Source organism: Pleurodeles waltl, chromosome 3_2 (genome assembly GCF_031143425.1).
Source record: "Pleurodeles waltl isolate 20211129_DDA chromosome 3_2, aPleWal1.hap1.20221129, whole genome shotgun sequence".
NCBI classification, from domain to species: Eukaryota; Metazoa; Chordata; class Amphibia; order Caudata; family Salamandridae; genus Pleurodeles; species Pleurodeles waltl.
In genome coordinates this window covers 66439325-66457529 of record NC_090441.1, presented here as the reverse complement: position 1 = coordinate 66457529, position 18205 = coordinate 66439325, and the positions used below count along the sequence as shown (strand labels likewise).

Here is an 18205-nt window from a genome sequence, read left to right as displayed (position 1 = left end):
CCATGCTACACAATGCCACTCCACATAATCCCAATCCAGTTCTCACCACATCATTCAACAAAGCCAATAGAGCTCCCATAAGCGAGATCTATTGACCTTCCCAATGCTTAATGTTTTCTAACCAAATCCCGTTTCCTTTAAGGAAAACGGGCCACATATACAAATTTAAAAGAAAATAAATCCTTTATTTAAAAGTAATCACAGACATGGTTGTCGGATGACCCCTGCAGGCCAATCGTAGTGGTTTGCAATTTTTGACCCACGCCATAAACATTGATGAGATAAATCAAATTGCAAGCCACTTCGATTCTGTATTTAATTAACCTATTAGTTTACAGGTCGGTTCGTAAAATCAAAGATGATGTGCAATTTGGGACCCCTGTTACCGAATGGATTATTTGCACATGAGGTGGGCTGTTCAGTTCCTCTCTTTGTTCCACTCCCCTCTGTCCTGTCCGTGTCCCATTTCTATCTCTCTGTATTTTTATCACCTAGCCCTCTGCTGTCTCCTTCTGTGCTCCTCCTCGGGCTTCCCCTTTATTCAAAGAGCGCAGGACTATCTGCCTCCAGGCTCCTCCACGTGCATGGTCTGCTCATTAAGGATTCCTGTGGGCTCCTCTCCCCTGTGGCAGATTTACAGACGGCAATAACGCTGGAAGCTGGGGATGGGTGGAGGCTGGCAAGCGCGCCTGACATTTACGAAATGAACTTGCAAACATTTAATATTGATACATTCACTTTCAATTGTCGAACACGCAAAGGCGGAGACGTTTCAAATCTTTATTAAAACTCTAAATTTCATACTCCGGGCTGTCGATATTATTTCTGTATTTTTTTTATTGAGTGAGTACCATTTTGATTGATAGAACTCGGAGAATTCTAAACAAATCAGCGCAGAAAATGACAGACAGCTCAGCAAATCTAGGGCAGCCAGCTCAACCTCCCAACACCCAGCACAAGTTTTGAGCGCCTAGGGTGTGGACCTTCATCCATTCATATTTATTTTTTTGTAAAATTGTTTTTATCAGTATTTTGATACAATAAAGTATGCGAGCCAAGTTACAGAAGGCGTCAAGCCACTCACATTGTGCTGCAACTTCTCCCCGCCCTTCCCCAACCAGGTCAAAGCATAACAGTTAGGAGAGAAGTACATATCTCATTACGCCCGGCGCCCCTAGCAGTTGGCGTCGTAGGTCACTAAATTCACAAAAACATTGAACATAATAGTGAACAAGTCATTACAACACAAGTGTTCTATCCCTTTCAGCACAACTGATGCAGATTGAAAGGACATCAGCTCATGGGTCCCCTCCCTGACCCAGGATCGTCACCTCTAGTCACACTCATCTTCCCTTCCCGAACAGCCCCTACTCATGGAATAGATGCAGAACCCAAAGACGCGGGCTACAAGATGCAAGAGGCAAGCCCTGTGAGAGGAACCTAACCAGGGGATCCCAGAAATAGTCAAAGCTTCTTCGAGAGTCATTTAATTTGTCTGCTAAATGCTCCATGGCGAGGCTGTTCCACAGCCTCGTGTACCACATAGGTATTGGAGGTGGGTCCACTTTTTTTCCAAAATGACGCTAAAGCTGTCTTCGCCGCCCCTAACGCCAGCCACATGATGGAACTATCTCCCTGCGTTTGATGTTTCAATTCCGGAGTGCAGAGGCCCAGCAGAATATGCTCCAGAGAGGTCGGTACAGGGTAGCCCAGCATCACTTTTAAATGAGATAGGATTTAGTTCCAGTACAGACGGATGGCAGGGCAGTCCCACCGTATATGCCTGAAGTCCCCCAGCATTCCGCAACCCCACCAACACTTGTCTGATACCTGGGGGTATATTTTCTTAAGTTTCTCAGGGTAGAGGTACCAATTGTAAAGTAGCTTATAGTGTTCTTCCCTGGCTCCCATCAAGAGGTTGTATTTGGTTGTATCTTTAAATAGGCGATGCCAGCGGTCCTCCTCTACTGAGAACTCAGCACCTGCTCCCAGAAGGGGATGTGTCGGGGGTAGGCGTGCGCTGCGCAGAGGCCAATATTTTGTACAGTGTGGATATACTACCCCTCGCCCCTCCTCCCTACTTCACGAAGAGGGAGAAGGTCCCAGGTGGCCGCTTCTCGCATGTGAGGCTGTATAACCCAATTAATTAAATGAGTGTAGTGGAAGTGTTCGGATGGGGGCAGCTGAAAGTCCCTGCAACAGTTATCGAATGTACATAGCTGTTCCCCATGAAAGAGGTCTGCGATCCACAGACAGCCACCTTCCCTCCACTTACCGAAGGGCCCCGGCGAATTCCCCAGAGGAAAGGCCATATTAAAATGGATGAGTGTATGCGGCGAGGGAAAAGATGTAATCTCGTAAGCTCTTATCACCATACCCACACTACTAAGGTATGCATTCTTTGGTCGTGCCCCTTTGGGCGTCCCAAAATGCCCATCCCGTCACTGCCCTGTCCATAAGGAGCCACAACTTGACCGACTCCTGGAGGGACCATTCAGCTATGACACGGAGTTGTGCCGCTCTATAATAGCTGAGGAGGTCGAGGAGTGCTAAACCGCCCCCCTCCCTGGGGCGCATAAGTACCTTGTGTGACAGTCTGGCTCTAGACCTCTGCCATATAAACCTCGTGAACAACATATGTCTCCGTAAAAAAAAACGGTAGGAGTGTCAATGGGCAGGCTCTGGAACAAATATAGGAAGCGTCGGAGCACCTTCATCTTGATGCTATTGATACGACCCTGCCAGGTGAGCCAGAGCGATGACCATCTTTTAAAATCCTCTCGCAATGTCCTAAGTAGTGGTGGGTAGTTGGCCCTAAACAGGTCGGCAACCCTAGGAATGAGCTTGATACCCAGGTAAGTAATTTCTTTTTTAGCTCAAATAAATGGACTTGCGGAAGCCATCTGTCCCATTTCAGCGGGGGGTATGGTCAAGTTGAGGATATATGATTTCGCTATTTACTTTAAAGCCTGCCACATGCTCAAAAAGAGCCAGCTCCTCCTGGATTGTCAAAAGGGATGTGCGGGGTTCAGTGATGAACAGCAGAATGTCATCATCAAAAAGGGAAATTTTATGGTGGTCGGGCCAAACGTGATGCTGTTGAAATCCAGACATGCCCTAATCCGTGCCGCCAGAGGTTCAACACTAAGTGCAAAAAGCAACGGGGAAAAAGGGCATCCCTGCCTTGTTCCCCGCGACAAGTCAAAGAAATCGGAGGTCACCCCGTTTACCAGTATGCGGGACCAGGGACATGAGTAGTTGCTCATCACCATTGCAATCAATTGTTCCACAAACCCAAAACGCAGCAAAGTCTCCACCAGAAAAGACCACTCCACCCTATTGAATGTTTTTTTAGCATCTAGTGCTAGCAATAGTGCGTGTTCCCGTTTCTTTGTTACTTTTTTCCATCAGATGGATGACTAGTCTCAAGTTGTTGTGCATTTGTCGCCCCTTGATAAAGCCCGATTGATCAGGATGTATCAAATCCGGCAGCACCTCCTCAAGCCTCCTCGCCAGAATTTTGGAATATAATTTTGCATCGAGGTTGAGTAGGGGAATAGGCCTATAAGAGACACATAATTGAGGATCCTTCCCCGCCTTGGGAATAAGTGTGATCAGGGCCTCTCCCATAGTGGAGGACAATGCACCCTCCGCTCTTACATAATTGAACAATTCGGTGAGATGCACTGTTAGCTTCGCACTGAAGGATTTATAAAAATGGACAGTAAACCCATCAGGACCGGGTGCTTTATGAAGTGGGAGGGAGTTGATAGCCGCCTGAACTTTGGGGCTGCCAGTACGTCATTCGGCTCCCGGAAGACCTGCGGAAGGTGGGTGTGTTGCAAGTACCTCTCTTGAGCATGGGCATTCGGCTCATCCGATTGATAAAGATGCACATAAACCTCCCTAAAAGCTTGTGCCTTCTCATCGTCAGAATAATGTTCCCTCAGTCACATCATTAACCTCCACTATATAGTCCCTGGCTTGTTTGGCGCGTAGTTGCCTAGCCAGCGGAGGGCCCATTTTATTACCCTTTTCATAGTGCATTTTCTGAAGTCTCAACAGTGCTATTTCTGTCCTATTCGTGTATATGGATTGCAGTTTGCCTTTAATGGCAGTTACCTTCCTCTGGGCCTGCCAGGTTGGGGAGAGCTTGTGGGCCTGTTCGGCTACTTTTAGTTCATTTTCTAAGAGGTGTCGGTCTTCAGAGTTTAACTGATATAGCGAGGATGCTAAGGAAATGCACGTGCCCTTGATGACCGCCTTGAATGTGTCCCAGAGAATGGGGGGGGTAGTGTCTCCCGCTCTATTATGTGGGAAGTATTCTCTGATAGCTCTCCGCAAGTCATTGCGGGTGACTGAGTCACGGTTAAAAATATTTGGGAAGTACCACCACCTGGTTTTTGAGCGCGCTAGGGACCAATCCAGGCCAGTCTCCACTAGAGCATGGTCAGATATAATAATCAGATGAATGGCTACTGATCGGAGAGTCTGACGAAGAGGTCAATTTAAAAATATATAGTCTATCCTTGAATAAGATCTGTGGGAATGGGAGAAGAAGGTATAGTCCTTCTCTGTGGGTTAAGGGTAGGCCAAGAATCAAAGAGCCCTAATCTGTGGAGGGCCGACTTCACTGATCTTGCAAAAACACTTGCAGGTGTTCTCTGGGGGTGTGTTGTGTCCTGGGCGGGATCCCAGATCCGATTAAAATCGCCCAGTAGCAAATTGTGTTTGTCCACTGTTGGGCGCATAAAGAGTGGCTATCTTGCAGATCCTCCCGCCCAGGCTACCCTTGAACATTAGATATCTACCCTCCTTATCTTGTTTGGACCCCGTACTCTGGAAGTGAATAGACCTGTGGAATAGCAGGGCCACCCCACAGTGCTTTGTTGGCGCTGAAGCAGTGTATATTTGTGGGTACTGTTTGTGGTGTAGGCGCTGACCCTCACCCCTCTTAAGGTGCATTTCCATCAAGGCCACTATATCATAGTGAGGATCATCAAAGTACTTTCTCACCTGTGACCGCTTATTGGGTGAGTTCAACCCCTTAACATTCCATGATAACAATTCCAACATTGCACCACTGCAACCCAAATTCCCTCGCCCGAGCGAGCTTCATCCTTTGGCAATCTCCCAGATCCCTCCCCCCTTCTCTCCTCGTCCTAGTGTCCCGAATGTTCTTCTGGCCTCCTTGATAGCCCTCCCAGACTATGTAGGGATAGTGAACAGTAACCAAACAGAAAAAACACTTCAGAATAGGAAAAACCCCATGAACAACAGGTTGCAGATTGTCAAACCTCCTTGTGATCCTCATGGTGTGGACAGGGTATGCAACCACTGCTCTCCCACCAGACCCTCCACGAAAACCAATTCAGTGGCAGGAGTGGAGTCCCCCACCATCACTCATCCGTGGCATGAGAGGGACCACACCACACCTGTCCCTCCGGTGGTTGCATCCTCTCTGATCCTCAATTCTCCAGGCACCCCTCTCGAGGGGACCATCCCCCCCGCCCTGCGCAATGATGTCCCACACATGGGGCCACCCGGGAAGCTCGTTCTAGCCCCTCGCTGGTTCTGTGGCAGTTGCATGCCATGCGGAGAGTGCGATTTCTCGCGCATCACCAGGTGCGGTGAGCCCGTCTTCTGAGCTCTTCCCCTGTATTCCCAGTGAGGTCACCGCCTCCCCAACGTCCGCGAAGTGGCAAGTCTTGTTGTGCGCCTCAAAAGCCAGACCAAAGGGAAATGTCCATCAGTACCTTATGTTTTTCGATTTTAGTGCTTCTGTCACAGGGTGAAACTGCTGCTGTCAGGCCAATGTTGCTGGAGCAATATCCTGAAAGAGGGTGCAATGTGCCCCCTGGAAAGAGACAGAGGGCCTCATTATGACCCTGGCGGGCGGCGGAGGCCGCCCGCCAGGATGCCGCCCTCCAAAATACCGCGCCGTGGTCAAAAGACCGCGGCGGGTATTACAAGTTTTCCCCTGGGCTGGCGGGCGGTTGCTGAAAAACCGCCCGCCAGCCCAGGGGAAAACGACCTTCCCACGAGGATGCCGGCTCGTAATCGAGCCGGCGGAGTGGGAAGGTGCGACGGGTGCAGTGGCACCCGTCGCGTATTTCAGTGTCTGCAAGGCAGACACTGAAATACTTTGCGGGGCCCTCTTACGGGGGCCCCTGCCGTGCCCATGCCATTGGCATGGGCACGGCAGGGGCCCCCAGGGGCCCCGCGACCCCCCCTACCGCCATCCTGTTCATGGCGGCTTTCCCGCCATGAACAGGATGGCGGTAGGGGGGTCAGAATCCTCATGGCTGCGGAGCGCGCTCCGCAGCCATGGAGGATTCACACGAGCAGCGGAAAGTCAGCGGGAGACCGCTGACTTTCCGCTTCTGACCGCGGCTGAACCGCCGCGGTCAGAATGCTCGTTGGAGCACCGCCAGCCTGTTGGCGGTGCTCCCGTGGTCGGTGGCCCTGGCGGCCACCGGCCGCCAGGGTCAGAATGACCCTCAGAGTCCTGTTGTTGCGCCCGCTGGAGGATGCGTTCCTTAACTTTAAACAAGCTCAGTTTCACCAAAATGTCTCTGGGCCTCCTTCCATTGTTGGTGGCACGGCTCCCCACCCTGTGCAACCTCTCAACTTGTACCGCCGAATGATCCTCACCCAGGAGGGTGGAGAAGAGGCCCACCACGAAGGCCTCCAGATCCACTCCCTCGCTGCCCTCCTCCAGCCCCCGAAGTCTGATGTTGTCTCTGCGGGCGCGGTTTTCCAAGTCTTCGCACTTGAGCATGGTGAGCTGGAGTTGCGTTCTAAGGCTCGTGACTTCTTTCTTCACAGGGGTGAGCCACTGTTGCACCTCTTGGACCTGCATTTCCAGATCCAAAGTGTGGGTCCCAACTGAGTCCACATCAGCTTGGAGTGAGGACAGTCTACTATTAAAGTTCGCTTGGAACGTATCCAACTTTGCCTTAATGTCGGCAGTGAGCTCCTCTCTTAATTCCACCTTGAAGGTGCGAAGGGAGGGCAGGAGGTCCTCTTTTGTCAGCGCCATCTCTCCCGCCTGTGGCAAGGCAAGTCTTCCAGCTCCATCAGCAGTGAAATAGTTAGAGACCCTGTTGGCTTGCACTCTCCACCGAGGCATATGCGCTCACCAGGGTCTTATCTTCTAGGAGATCCTGCCGCCGCCCCTGGGTTTCCTCACAGGAAAGGGGGGGGCTGATCGCTCAGTCTCACCGCCTCAGTCACCAGCAAGAGCCTCTTCAAGCCAGGCCTCTGGGCGCCATCTTGGGGTCAGGCATCGATCCTCAATTCACCCCCCTGCTGGAGGAACGGGGGACTGCCGGTGCCCCTTCACTTTCGGGTCCTCAGCATGCGGAAGGTCCACCCGGGGCCCAGCGCCATCTAAGGTGCAGCCACGCCGCTTCTCTCCGCGCGGCCACCGGACACCTCAGGGGAGCCCCTCAGCTCACCCCTATTGCCAAAGGGGGCCGCCGCCTCCATTTCTTTGTTTGCCGTGTGCGGCCCCGATCCGTCGTCGGGCTGCGGCCCACGAAATCACCCGGGCCGCGCTCCTACCTGCCTTTGCACTCCGCCTCTTGGGGCGGCCCGCTCATCTGCGGGGCTCTGCCTCGGCGTCTTTCTGCTCCCCTGGCAGTCCCGTCACCTTCATCGGGTCATTGATGGCGGAGAATTCCCCACCACCACTGCATTAGACGTGGTCATGGGGAGGTTCGGCAGAGCCTCCGGATTTCACACCCGGTCGGCCAAGTTGGCTGGCCCTGCCCCCCATCCATTCATATTTTAAGTGCAGATCCTTAACAGTCACTGTCACCTGTTGCTTGCTCAACTTACAGTGTGAATGCCTCCCACTTGACCTCATATCTTTGCTTCCTATACTGGATGGTCTTCCCTACTATTCTTGGTTAACGGGAGACATCTGGAGATCTTTTAAAGTGGTGGATGTGGGCTAGGAGTGTGGGGGAAGGAAGTACTGCATAACGTTTGTGGTGTGCCAGGCAAGACAAGCCCCCTCAGATGTGGTGGGTCACCCTTGTACTAAAACCTGTGAACAAATACCAAAATAGTGGTCTGGCCTGGAGATCTGCGAGCATCCCATGGATACCCCATTTATCCTATAAATCCCTAAAAAACCCTAAATTAAAACTGGCATGAAAGCCCTTAGCTCTCTCAATTGGATATGCCCGTGACTCTGCATCCAGCTGGCATGGGTATATGGTGACTGATTTGTTCCGGACTTACTGAGTAGCTGGCGGAGGCACTCCCACTTCGATCTTGGTGACCATCTACCAGAGAAAAAATGGTGCCTGACCTCCCCTGCATGTAGGCTGAACTGAAGTGTGGCTGCTGATTACAACTGGTGGAACCCAGATTGACATTCTTAAGGTGTGTTGTAAACCCTAGACATAAGAAAGGACTGCAGTTCAGTGACAGATGATGTTGGGGCCCATCGTTCCTGGTGGCATTTGGTGCTACTTCTATGCGACGACTGCACAGGTCTGAAAGATTGCCAATTGGGAGTGTGGGTTGGTCTCTCAGCAGCACCAAAATGTTCACTACACAAAGATGTGATTTGGCACTATCTCCCCTGATTTTCCAGACAGTAGTCCTGGCCTGGGGAACGGGCTTCCAGTGCCTGGTGCCCTAGGGGATTCAGACAGGCAGACACCTGGCATGCGACCACTGCCGCAGTAGCGTGAGAAGTGGAAAGCACTGTGGAGTGGAAGGTGGCTAGCTTGTCCTCTGAAGGTGTACACATGCTGAAAGACAGGGAGAAAAGATTTGTGCTGAAGATGATGGCACAGATGTTCTCTGCGGAGGTTTCACTTTAGACATATCCGGCCCCTAAAGCATTATAGGTACTGAAGGGATCACCACCACATTAAAGGGGCCCAGCCCCTGACTCTTGTTTGTGCCACTTGCGACTCAGCTGATATTGGGACAGGATTGGCGTCCTAGGTTCCTTACCATGCGCTGAGGGTCAAGTAACTGCCTCACTGGCACATAGAATCTGGTTTGCTCTGGGTCCTGGGATGCTCAACTGAGTGCTGAATAGTGATCCCTGGTATCCTGGTTCTGTAATGCAGGTGGATACTTCTGCGGTTGTTATGGTCAAAACCAAGACAGTGGGAGGCGATGGAACCCCCACACAGGTTTGCTCTATGATATTACTGAGTTCAAAATTGTGCTCGAAAATAAAATAGAAGGCTTTTGCTTTGAAATGAACCTCATCTATGTTGATTTTCACAAGATGCTGACAAGACACGTGCACCAGAAGATGTGCTTGAAACTGTTACTGACATTGTTACTCCAATTAGCTAAATAGCCAGCTGAAGGAGATTACCCAAACTCTGGAACTGATAGCTGAGGACACTTGTGTTTTGAGGGTTTTCTGAAGAGGGTTGAGGTTCCTTCTCCAGGACTTTCTGGAGATCGGGATCATAAAAACACTGCGGCCTAAGAGGCTGTCATATGTATTTTTGGTGGGGTACTCACAGGGCGATAGTCTCCCCTTGCCGCCCCAAAACCGAGAAATTCCCCAAGGTTGATCCTAGCTCGTAGTGAGGGGACAGGGATACCATACTGCAGTATTCATGAAGGGGGAATATGAAGGTCTATCAGTAATGATGTTCTTGGTCTGCACACATCAGATTATCAGAAAATGATTCGACTCAGTGAAACGTAGGCTGAGGAATGATGACAAGATTCACCTTTTTTTCCACACTGGTGTGAGCTTGGGATTCCCTGCATGGTACGAGAATCCTTGTCACACTTTTGAAGCTTCCAGAGCCTAGTCTGGGACAAATCCTGCTGGACTGGGCCCTCAGGAGATACTAAAAAGAATGAGAATAATTTGGGTGCTTATTCGACATATAGGGTGGTGGTGGACCAGGATGACACCCTGTCAGCCGCAGAGTATTGACTTGAGTTGCTTTACATAATCCCTCTGCCTTTGAACCCTCTGTTGAAATTATGATATTGAAAAGTATTGGAGCATCGTTTAACCAGTTGTCCCACCGCTTCAGGTTATTGTGTGCATGTAGTAATAGATGTGGACAATTTACTCCATTCAAACTTTAGTTTTTGTGTATGTGAGGGGGGCTCAGGGTGTACCCTTGCATACATGCCACCTCAATTTTGTTCTGAAGCCCGCCAGAGAACTGTGCTAGGAGCAACATTCCTGGTCGGGATGCCTATATCTAAACGAGGTATTATTACACAGTATGACCCTAGGTGGGTGCCCCTTTGTCAGGAGTGAGACAACAGGTCGTGTAGCTGTCTGTGTGTCCTCACTGACTAGTTGAAGTTCAGGTTTACCATTTTTATGTTTTATGTGTGGAATTTTCGGTGCTTTAGTTGGGAAGGGGGCGGGTGGTTGTCTAATGTTATGCCTTGTCTCGTTTGAGGATGCTTGACTGGAAGTGTATGCTTGACAAGGCTAAAGAAATTGTTTGTTGTAAGTTAGATGATTGTAGGTCAGGATTGTGCTATGTTTTACCCTTTTAGTGTTTGTATCTTGCTTGTTTGCAGTGGGCAGGGCAGACCTATAAAAGTCGGTCGTCTAAGGATAAAAGAATGACATTGAAAATGTCCCCACGACGGGGAAATCAATTTGAGATCTGGGCAGTCGGTGTGTGACACAGGTAGTCACATGATGGCGAATCAGGTACAGCTACTGACATGGACTGTGCGTGCTTCTTGGCGAGGCAGGGTCTTCCCATAATTGAGGCAGCATACCGTCCAACTGGTATACCTACAAAAAATATATCTGAATGTGCCTGAACATGGCCACTTTGCAGATGATTGGATGGGACACATGTTGTTTATCCTCATACTCTGTGTACTTGGTATTGGTGACAGGGGTGGCCTACGGTGTTCCTTTCTGATCTGCGAAGGTGGTTATGGATACCAACATCATATAGGTGTTGCTTTATAGCTTCCTGGATGAAAAACAAGTCAGTCTCATAAATTTATAGAACCCCCCGTGGTGGCTGTGATTATTTTCTGGGTTTTACTAGCAGTGCTCAGTCCACCTCAGGATATCCCAATGATCTCAGCCGACACCTTTAGGAGTGCTTTAAATGAAAGCGTTGTCAGAACCCCTCTCCCCCAAATCTTAAGTTGAACCTGAAAGAAGAAGCACCCCCACAACACGTGTTCTCAGTTTACTTAACACCGTACAGCAGAAATGCTTACACCTTTTCATTCAAGACATTTATGTTAGAGGTACCAAGGCCATGTACCTGGATAGATGAGGTCCGACCATGTCTCCCACAAGTTGAGGCACACCGGGGTGTTGAGTTCTGAAATGTGAGATCTGGAGTAGATGTTCACATAGCATTATCATAATTATAATAATTATAATTGATGGGAATAGGGAATGGTGCTTCTTCAGGCAAAGCAAGGAGAGTTATGAAAGTTATGGTATGTGGTAGTCTCCAATAGCAAAATATGCAGCTAAGATTACAACTGGAAAAGACGTAACACAAATTAAAGGATATTGTGAAAAAACATGGATTAGCTGAGTTACCAATTTACGCCCATCATAATATATTGTTATTGAATAGGATTGAAACAACTGTACTCAGTGGCCATCACTGAAGTTCTCACTAACTTTGTTGAACAATTGTATATCCAGCATCCCCACCATGACATTGATTGGCTGTGAATTTATTTGGGAATGGCGGGGTTGCCCCAGTTTGACACAGATCAGAAAGAAATGTTTGAAGTATGACTTACTAATGGAGTACGGTTGATGCCACTGTGTAGCAAGCATAGAGGGAAGGCTTGGAGCGCTGACTGACTGGGCTCCTGGAGTTTTATCAGTGTACCTCATATATAATTATTTCCGAAAATACAGACATTTCAACATATAATAGTCCCCCAAGTGAAGGTTGTCATTTTCATAAATATGGTATTGTGCACTGACCTACTACCTTTTATTTTTAGTAAAAAACACACGTTTTATTGCCAAGACACTAATTATTGATTTTCACAAAGTGCTTATCAGTACTACTATCATACCTGGCAATCATATGATTTATAGGAATCCCTCTAGTTGCACATGCTTAGTGAAGTCATCTTTATCATGAAAGTATTGTTTGTGACATATGGGGTGCATTCAAGATTGAGTCTGTTTTTAATGCTCATTTATCATTAGCATCAGATTCCATGGTGGTGAAGGAATTAATTTCTTACTGGTAATTCTCATTATTCTGAATACCCTATTTCTTGAACCAATACTTACTGACATGAGGTGTTCCACCTCTACCCAGGCCCAGGTGCCTTCACCAGAACCAATCATAAAGGCTCTTTGCAAAGCCCCCTCCCCCTTCCTAACCTCCAGTCACCTTCCACCAACCTGGTGGTAAAAAGGTAAGGATCCCAGAAAATATCCTGCATATCCCCGAGCTGAAGAATCAAGGGGTCAGGTTGTGATCCGGGAAGGAACAGGGAGGGTGGGACGTAAGTATTAGTACGAGAAATAGGGTATTCGGAGTAATGGTAATTACTAGTAAGTAAATAGTTCATCACCTCCTCAACCCGATTTCTCGTCCCAATACATACTGACATAAGGATATACCAAAGCGAATCCAGAACAACCTGAATCCCCAGAGGAACAATGCCACACAACCATGGGGACTGCAGAAACATATTTATTGCAAACCAGAGAGGCATCAAACAGGAGACCAAACAGTTCACTTAGTAATAGCAGCCAATACAAGAGACTCAAAAGGCAAGGAATTATTCACATCCAACCTGTAATGTGTGAGAAATGTAGAGGGAGAATCCTAACTGGTTGCTTGACAAATGTCCAAAATAGAAACACCTTGAGCTTCTGCCCATGAAGCAGCCATGACCCTCGCGGACCGCACCTGGACACCACCCGGCATACAGACGTTTTAGGAATCATAAGCCAAGGAAATCAAAGAACGAATCCAGTGACTCAAAGTAGGTGTAGAAGCTTTCAGGCCATGAGAAAAACACCAAAGTTCACAAAGAGGTTCTCACAGTGATGAAAATCCATGGTGCGGTCACAGCCCTCAAGACATCCAACTTGGGCAAGGCTTCCTCCTCAGGAGTAGCAGGCTCTGGAAGAAAGTGGGCAAAGTTATATCCTGGTGCCAGTCAAAGAAAGAAACAACCTGGGGAGAAAGCCAGGGCCCCAATTGTAGGACAAGCCTGTCAGAAAAAAACTACAAATAGATAAGTCTGATTGACAAAGACCCAGGCACACCCAACCTCCGTGCAGAAGTGATGGCCACCAAGAAGAATACTTTCAAAGAACAAAAGTTCGAACTCAGACTGTCTAGAAGTTCAAAAGGAGGAGAATAAAGGGCCCGAAGAACCAAAGGCAAATCCCAGACAGGCACCATGGAATGAACATAAGTTTTGACCAAAGAAAAACCCTTAAGAAGATGGGAGCCCAAAGAAACCAGTTCAGGAATACCAAAAGGTGAACGAATCACCTGATTAGCCGTCCATTGCACCCTCAAAGTGGGAACAGCCAAACCCTTTTGGAAGCCCTCCTGCAAAAACTGAAGGATCCAGGAGGTTGGACAAGTTGCAGGATCCAAAGACTTATCCTTGCACCACTTAAAGAAGGAAGACCAATGATATGCATAAGCTTTCCTAGTTGATCCCCTTCGAGAGAGTTAAATGGAGGCCGTCACCAGAGAGGAAAGACCATTCAACATCAAACCCCTCCTTTCAAGAGCCATACCTAGACAGACACATCCATCGACAAGTGCCTGGTGGAAGAACGGGAGTCCGAAGGGGACATGGGTGGAACAGGAGGACCCATTTGCTGCTACCGCCATCGGACGCAACAGAGGAAAGCAACCCATCCAGGGCCAAAAGGGGGTGACAGTTTCCCTCCAAAGTCTGGCCAACAGCTTGGGAATAAGAGGGAATGGAAGAAAAGCATCCAGAAGCATCTGGGGCCAGCGCTGGGATAGAGCATCCAAACCCCAACACCCCAGATCTGGGGCTCACTGGAAAAAATGTTGGGAAGAAGGGAATTCTATGCAGAGACAAACAGGTTGATTTGGGGAGTGCCGAAATGTTGGCACGGCTAGTTGAAAATGCAAGGATCCAGACAGAAGTTGAGGGAAGAATGAAAAACCATGCTGAGCCTGACTGCTTGCACATTGCCCTTCCCTTGAGTACACGTTTTGGAGAGGAACAGTATGTGAGATTCTGCCCAACTCCCTATCTGAAATTCTAGAGAGGCCAGGGCCAGAAACCCCATTCCCTCACTGTTTGTTGCCATAAGATTTGGCAGCAGTGTAGTCTGTCCTCACCAAAACCACCTGATTGGCGATCAAAGGGGAAACATGCAGCAGGGCCAGAGAAACTGCCTTTAACCACCTCTAATTAGAAGAGCCTGGTTTTCTGAGGAGACCACTGTCCCTGAACAGAGAGGGTGTCCAAAGTACCCTCCCACCCCATTCGTCTGGCAATAAAAGTAAGAACCCTGGGATGGGGACAAGAGGAAAGCCCCTGACCAAGTTGACGGAACCTAGCCACCACTGTAGCATGTGCCAGATGTGCTGGGAGACAGGGACCAGAAAATCCAGTGGACAAAGTCCTGGTTTCCAATGAGAGAGTAGATGGTGTTTCAGAGGAACCAAGTGCAGCCGAGCCCGAGGGACAACAAAGATGCAGGATTCCTAAAAGATAAAGGAAGGACATTTGAAACCCCATCCATAAAGCATCAAGAGTCAAACAAGAGTAGCATCAAAAATCTACATACCATGTAACCCAGAAGACGTAGCAAGTCTCGAGCAGACGCCACATCTCTCTTGACCAGAGCCAGGCAGAGGTCATGCAACACCTGCTCTCGGTCTGGAGGAGACTGACCAAGCCCACAGTTGTCTGGAAACGGGCCTCAATGAACTGCAGATCCTGTGTAGGGGTAGAATGCAACTTCTCCCAATTGACAAATAAGCCAAAGTCCTCCAGAGTGTTGCACACCAGCACAATCTGAGACTGAAGCACGGACACCACAGGATGATGGAGTAGCCAGTCGTCTAGGTGGTATTGAACCATTATCCCCAGACCATGAAGATAAGCCACCAGAGCAGAGGGGCTATAACCTTAGTGAACACTCTAGGGGAGGTGGCAAGGCCGAAGGGAAGGACCTGAACTGCCAATGGACACCACCCACACAAAAGCGAAGAAACCGCTGATGGGGCTGATCAATAACAATGTGTAGATATGCATCTCTCAAATACGAGGAGGCCAGCCATTCACTTGGGCGTGCAAGAGGGATGATGCGCTGCAGTGTCCATCTTGAAACAAGGCTTCTTTAGAAAGAGGTTCAGATGCTTGAGATTGAAAATGAGTCTTACCTTCCCTGCAGGCTTCTGAACCAGGAAGACCATAAAGTAAAACCCTTTACCCTGCTGCTTCACTGGCAGTGGAACCACAGCATGTTTCTTGATGAGATCCGCAACCTCATGAGAGAGAACTGGAAGGTTGGAAGTGCTTGAGAGAGAGTATCCTTCTGAGAGGATCTGCAAAACCCATACGGCTGAAACATGTTTCTGCCAAATTGGAAGAAAAAAGGCAAGACGACCTGCCGCTGGGACGGCGGAATAGTCAGGAGTGCTTCCTTGCCTTGGGCGCAGGTGGAGACTGAGGCTTGGAAAAAGAGCGAGCAAGGAATGAGGAAGACTGTTTAGGTTTTCCCTGAAACCGCCTTGAGAGACTCCATGAGAGCTTTTTACGAGAAACCTTCCAAGAAGGGTCAGCTCAGTGATAGGAATGAAAAAGCTGGGCATGTTTCTGATTTTTGAAAGCCTTGTTGAGCATAGCCTTCAAATTCTCCTTAAAGAGACGGCTACCAGTGAAGGGCATATTTAACAATCCAGACTTTCGAGCGAAGTCCACTTTTGCAATCTGTCAGATACACATGGCAACGAGTGGAAACAGAAGCCATTGCAGAAGCCGACACCTTCAAAACACCACATGAAACATACAGCCAAAAACTTAGCTTGAGTTTCCATAGTAGCGAACAGCGAGGAACATTCAACCACTTCCTGGATCGCCACAAAAGATTCCTGGCAGCAGAAGCCCACTAGATACCAAGGATTTAAATAGAAGAGTTATTTTTGTGTTTTGGGGAGCGGCCCCTTTGACAAGGTTCACTCCCCTTTTGGGGGAGAATATTTTGGCCATTTCTGCCCCCTTTTAGGGCAGATAGGCCATTATTATTTAGGCCCATCTGCTCCCAAGGGGGACAGAAGCCCACGAGACACCAGGGATTTCTTAATGCTGTTGAACTTTGTGTTTGGCGTGCGGCCCCTTGGGCAAGGGTCACTCCCCTTTAGTGGGCAATTATGTTGCCCGTTTTTGCCCGTTTTTGCCCCCCCTAGTGGGCAGATTGGCAATTTTGTTAGGCACATCTGCCCCCAAGGGGTGCCAAAAACCATTAGACACCAGGGAAAGTTTCTGAATGTTTGATGGGGGGGGGGGGGTGTGTGGACTGGCACATAATTTGCATTTGTGATCATAATGTTTTATTTCTCCTTTTTATTCTAATGCAAAACTTTTGATTCCTTTGCTGTGACTTTGCTTGTGGTTCTGGCTGTAGTAGAACTGCAGTTTGCGTAGTTGCATGTGCTTGGTAACAAACACTTTTTGTACTGTCTTCCAAATGAGTATCATTGCCATGCACAAATGAGTTTTTTTCTAAATAGTGTAATAATGCAGCATATTTAGCTTACTTTTTTATTGTGTTTGAAATTCTCCTTGTATTTGTGCACAATGTGTATTGTGCTGTCTTATGTTTAATTTTATTTTGTTTTTCCTTTTTAGTGGGTGCTTGCCGTGGCTGTGCAGAGTAGGTGCTGGTGATTCTAGCTGTCTTTGGCAAGTGAGTGGTAATGTTTTTCAGTATATGTAGGTCTTTGTGATAAAGCCACACTCTGGTTATTAGTTATGGCTAGCCACAAGATGACCGCTCAGCAGGTTGTTGGCATACTTTTTGAATCTTCCTCTGACCATGGTTATGAGACTGACTCTGCATCTGAGGCAGAGGAGGAAATGCAAGATTCTGGCAGTGAATTATCTGTCTGAAAGCAATCATCTGATGATGACTCCAGTGTGGATGAAGTGCCTGTTTTAGAAGAGGACACTGATGTGCAGTACGAGGCATCTGGGTTGCAGCCTGGGGCTGAATGCCTCCCATTGGAACAGCTGAAATCTGGGTTGCCCCAAACATGCTGCAGTCAGCTAATTCTTATAGGTTGCCAGGGCATACCAAAACAGTTTGCAAAAAAGTCCAGATATTTAATAAAGTATATCAATGAAAGTCTTGGGCACGACTTGCAATCTCTTAAGGTTTATTCTTTCCAATGCATGATACAGCCAAGAAAGCATCTGACACGTGTTTCGTCATCTAGATTTTCTCAAGTCTGCAAGAATCAACGTACAGATGAAAACAACAGTAAGATGTAATCACAATAACAGGGCTATATGGCTGTTGTAAAAATCCATAATGCAATTCATAGGAAAAATAATTGTGTTGAATTTTCACAAAAGACTAGTAAGTGGATAGCTATGTATAGGCAAAGTTGCAGACAGAAAAGTCTCACACCCGTTAAGATCAAATAAATGCCAGAAGGTGGGGTCAAGTGAGAAAAGGGAAGAAAATATAGTAATGCCAGATCCCCTCCAAACAAACTTGTGATATCCCAGTCTAAGTAGGCCCAAGATTAGCAAGCCTCACCAAGATAGTCCAAGTGGTGATAATATTTAACAAAGATCAACCACAGACACAAGTAGTGCCTTAAAATTCTCCAAGAAGTGGTCAGTTGTTACTATAGAGAAAGCAACATACCATAAATTGTTGAGGATAACGTCCAAGTATAATAAGGAATATGTCGTACCAGAAATATTCTTTAGGAAAAGGAAAATTAAGAGAGTATGACAGTAAGATAAGCATTTAGAATCATATCTCCCGTAATAAGTTCAAGATTCTTACATTGTATTAATACATATATACTCACAAAAAACCCGTGAGAGAGTAGCTAAAACCATTGGTCTATTTCCAAAGTAGTATTATCCGTTCGCAAATGACTCCGAAGATCCAAACTTAAAAAACATTCCAAAAATGGGTAAATCGTTGATACAATAATAAAATCACCCATGCACATAGTGATACAGGGCCGTTCTCAAAATTAGAACTTAG

General features: G+C 47.8%; 1 long non-coding RNA gene across 1 annotated transcript in view; it reads left to right on the top strand.

The window, feature by feature from the left end:
- The window catches only part of LOC138286755 (uncharacterized), a 426734-nt gene extending 409742 nt beyond the window's left edge, over window positions 1-16992 (top strand). Inside the window, exon 3 of the long non-coding RNA XR_011202051.1 lies at window positions 16831-16992. This is a non-coding gene — a long non-coding RNA (uncharacterized lncRNA). The remainder of the gene's footprint in view (window positions 1-16830) is intronic.
- Window positions 16993-18205: the final 1213 nt, after the last annotated feature.